Source organism: Mandrillus leucophaeus, unplaced genomic scaffold, assembly GCF_000951045.1.
Source record: "Mandrillus leucophaeus isolate KB7577 unplaced genomic scaffold, Mleu.le_1.0 Scaffold1259, whole genome shotgun sequence".
In the NCBI taxonomy this organism is placed as follows: Eukaryota; Metazoa; Chordata; class Mammalia; order Primates; family Cercopithecidae; genus Mandrillus; species Mandrillus leucophaeus.
The window spans coordinates 61,946-66,794 of NW_012100976.1; the positions used below are offsets into that span (position 1 = coordinate 61,946).

Below are 4,849 nucleotides of genomic sequence, written 5' to 3' on the forward strand. Positions count from 1 at the left end.
AAATTACCATACCGCTTTACAAGCTGACTGCCACATTTTTTGCATTCCTACCAGCGATATCAGACATTCCTATTTTTCCATATTCTTGACAGTATTTAGACTTATCATATGTCTTTTGAACTTTACCTGTTCTGGGTGACATGTGATGGTTTCTCGTTGTGGTTTTAACTTGCACTTCTTAGATGACTAGTATTGTTTGCTATCTTTTCATGTTCATCTAAGTGACTTATTACATATATCTTATGAACTATTTTGCAAATTCAATGATTAATTCCAGAGACTTTTTCAGAATCTCCTAGTGTTTTCTACATATGCAATGAAGCTGGTGACTAAGAAAGACTTTTGTTTCTTCCTTTCCTATCTATTGATCTTTTTTCTTTTAAAATTATTTTTATTTGGTAGAGATGAGATCTCACTATCAGGCTGGTCTCAAACTCCTGAACTCAAGTGATAATCCCACCTCAGCCTCCCAAAATGCAGGGATTACAGGCATGAGCCACCATGCCTGGTCCTTCTATTGATCTCATTTCATTTTCTTGCCATGTTGCACTGGTTAGGATGCCTGTTAGGTGTTTAAACAAGAACGATGAGAGCTCACATGTTTGTTTACAAGGAATTTAAACAAATTTACAAGAAAAAAAACAGCCCCATCAAAAATTGGCAAAGGATATGAACAGACGCTTCTCAGAAGAAGAAACATATGAAAACAAACTCAATATCAATGATCATTAGAGAAAAGCAAATCAAAACCACAATGATGTACTATCTCCTGCTAGTCAGAATGGCAATTATTAAAAAGTGAAGAAACAATAGATGCTGGCGAGACTGTGGAGAAATAGGAATGCTTTTCCACTGTTGGTGGGAATGTAAAAGAGTTCAACCATTGTGGAGGATGGTGTGACCATTCCTCAAAGATCTAGAACCAGGAATACTATTTAACCGAGCAATCCCATTACTGGGTATACACCAAAGGAATATGAATCATTCTACTATAAAGACACATGCACACATATGTTTATTGAAGCACTATATTCAATAACAAAGACATGGAACCAACCCACATGCCCATAAATGATAGTCTGGGTAAAGAAAATGTGGTAGACATACACCATGGAATACTACATAGCCATAAAAAGGAATGAGTTCATGTCCTTTGCAGAAACGTGGATGAAGCTGGAAGTCATCATCCTCAGCAAACTAACATGGAAACAGAAAACCTAACACTGCATGTTCTCACTCCTGAGTGGGAGTTGAACAATGAGAACACATGGACACAGTGAGAGGAACAACACACCAGGGCCTGTTGGGGAGTCAGAGGTGAGGGGAGGGAACTTAGAGGACGGGTGAAGGGGTGCAGAAAACCACCGTGGCAGACTACACGTATGTAACAAACCTGCACATTCTGTACATGTATCCTGGAACTTAAAGTAAAATAAAATAAATTAAATAAAAAAAGAAAGTGCATGTCTTACATGTACACATATGTTTATTGAAGCACTATTCACAATAGCAAAAACTTGGAATCAACCTAAATGCCCATCAATGGTAGACTGGATAAAGAAAATGTGGCACATATACACTGTAGAATACTATACAGCCATAAAAAAGAATGAGATTGTGTCCTTTGCAGGAACATGAATGGAGTTGGAGGCCATTGTTATTAGCAAACTAACGCAGGAACAGAAAACTATATATCACATGTTCTCACTTATAAGTGGGAGCTAAATAGTGAGAATACATGGGTACGTAGAGGGGAACAACACACACTGGGGTCCACTTGAGGGTGGAGGGTGGGAGGAGGGAGAGGATCACAAAAATAGCTAATGGGTACTAAGGCTTAATACTTGGGTGGATACTAATGGGTATAGAAATAATCTGTACAACACAACCCCATGACACAAGTTTACCTATATAACAAACTTGCACATGTGCCCCTTAACTAAAAATAAAAGTTAAATTAAAACAAACAAAGTGCATGTCTGGAAAGAGCATATGGTTGGGTTCCGTGTTTTTTTAAACCGAGTCACACAATCTCTGCCCTTCATTAAAGAGTTCATTCATATAGGTTTTTGTCATTATTGATATGACAAGTTTTATGTCTACCATGATATTTTTCCAGTTTTTGTTTCTCTGTTCCTCTTGTCCTGACCCATGTCTTCTTATTAGAAACCATAGAAACAAAAGAAAGTAGAATAACATCTTTAAAGTGCTGTAAAACCAAAAGTTCAACTAAGAATTCTGTATCCAGCATAGATGTCCTTCAAGGATAGGCAAATTAGGAGATATTTCAGGTAAATTAAAATTAAGAGAATTTGTCACCAGCAGATCTCTACAATAACAATTGGTAAAGAAAATTCTTCAGGCTAGAGGCAAATGATACCAGGTGGAAAATGAGATTATCAGAAAAGATGAAGATGATAAAAAATGGTAAATACTGAGCTAAGTGCAAAAGGCTATCTTGCTCCCCTCATTTATTCTTACTTTATATACATAGAACTGTTTAAAGATAAGAAAAAGTTTTTTATCGTGGGACTTACAATCTGTATAGATATATTCCATATAATATCTATACCATAAAAGATGGACATTTTGCAGAGGATAAATGATTGCAATATTTCTATATTTATGGGTACTAGTACATTATTAACTGAAAGTAGTCTGTGAAATTATAAGAATGAGTTAAGTTCTGAAGGAAATTGCAACACTAAAAATCATTCAGAAGATCAACAAATCTTGGAGATGGTTTTTCGGAAACAAATCCCAGCCAGTCTTGAGTCTCATCATCCTATGATTTCAGAACTATTGTGAATACACAAGTAATCACAGAACAGTCCTGCCCAGAAAGAGGAGTTATCCCTACATATGGTGGCCCTGGGTCAGCTGGCCCTCCCTGCTGGACCTCTTCCATGGGGGCGTGTTCTGCAGGGACTTTGCTGCCTTGCTATTCCACTCTACCCAGCGTCCTGACCCAAGAGACAAGGGGCATCTGCTGCTATGTCCACACTTGGAGAAGGAAGCCTTGATGGTGTCAGTATGTTACCAGCCAGGCATGACAACTCACCCCTGTAATCCCAGCAATTCAGGTTGCTAAGGCAAGAGGATTGCTTGAGATCAGAAGTTGGAGACCAGCTTGGACAACATTCTGACATGCTCATCTCTAAAAATATAAAAATAAGTAAACTTAGCTGCACCTGGTGGTGGGTGCTTATATTTGCAGGTATTGGGAAGGCTGAGATGGGAAGATCCCTTGAGCTTATGGGTTCAAGGCTGCAGTGAGCTATGATTGCACCACTGGTCTCCAGCCCAGGCCACAGAGTAAGATCTTGACTCCAAAAAATACATTGTAAACCTTTGCTCACTATGGATTATTTTATTTATTATTTATTCAACATGTCTTTTGATTTTATTTTACTGGCAGCACAATAAACCAGGACATGCAGAAACTAGAAATCACATCCACTTTCCAGTAGTAAAAAGTCCAGTCCAGGGAGGTGAGAAGGAGACAGTCCTCATTAGCGCTGAGGATTCAGGGAGAATGAGATGGGCTGGGCAGGAAGGGTTTTTGTTTGTTTGTTTGTTTTCTGTGAATGAATGTAACTTTTTATTACGATAGAGTTGTTTTATTAAAGAAATAGATGAAAATGTCTAGGTAAAATCAAATGGCTCTAAAAGTCTTAAAAAAAACCCATGAAAGCAACAGTCCTGCCATTTGTTCTTTCCAGAGACAAGCACTTTTCATTCTCTCAGTTTTTCCTTCTGGTAGTTGCCTTCATGGGTTTTTCCAAATTATTATTTTTTCAGTTTTTCAAGTGGGTGCATATGTTAATACATGTAATTTTAAAAAGCCTCTTCAGTCAATAATGCATCCTAACAGTCCCCTGCCCCGTCCCTCCTAATCCTCCAGAGCAATGACTTTCAACTCTTTTAGCAATGTCTTCTGTTTTTCTCCTCACATAACTACTTAGTCATTTCTTGATTGTTTTATACATTTTATAGTGATTTCTTGAATGACAGATGAGGATTTAGCTCTTACACCATCACTATCTTCACTTTTCCTCCCATATTGTCCCAAAGTAGTTACCAGAGTTAGGGGCTAAGCAGTCACCACATTATTATGACTAAGTACATATTGCTCATTGTTGAGAAGAACAGAGTATTGTGCTCTTAATTCCTCTCCGGTACTTCCTTCTGCCCTAGAATTAATGATTGCCCAACACCCTTCCCCCTTGTTTTTTTCACTTTTGCTTTATCTTTAATGAACTTCTTTCCAAATGCCCAAAATCTGGCAATAACCTGTTATTATTTTTAAGAGAAGGGACCTCAGTATGGTGGCCAGGCTGGTCTGGAACTCTTGGACTCAAGCCAACCTCTTGCTTTTAGCCTCCTGAGTAGCTGGGACTGCAGGCATGAGCCATTCCACCCAGCTAACCTATTAATATTTTTACTGTGTTTTTTTTTTTTTTTTAAAGCCAGCTCCGTAGCTGCAATATTTCCTGTGTTGGATCCTATTTGCTGGATCCAGGTCATTCTCTGGTTTGTCTCCTCCTTCATTTTGCTGGAGTATTTTCTCCAATAGTTTCCCAAGAAAGGGCACATGAAGGTAACCCCTGAGTCTTTGCTTGCCTAAAAATGTATTATTTTACCTTCACCCTTGATTATTTGGCTGAATATAGATTTATCCGTTGAAAATTACTTTCTTTCTAGAATTCTGAAGGCATGCTTCCATTGTTTTCAGCTTTCTTTTTGAGACAGGGTCTCTTCTGTCACCCAGGCTGGAGTGCAGTGGCACAACCACAACTCCCTGCAGCCGTGACCGCGTGGGCTCAGTTCATCCACCTCAGCCCCTGAG

At 38.6% G+C, this 4,849-nt stretch overlaps 1 pseudogene across 1 annotated transcript in view; it reads right to left on the bottom strand.

Annotated features, from left to right (window-relative positions):
* Positions 1-4,849, bottom strand: part of LOC105533527 — a 125,118-nt pseudogene that overhangs the window by 55,909 nt on the left and 64,360 nt on the right. The window lies entirely within an intron of this gene.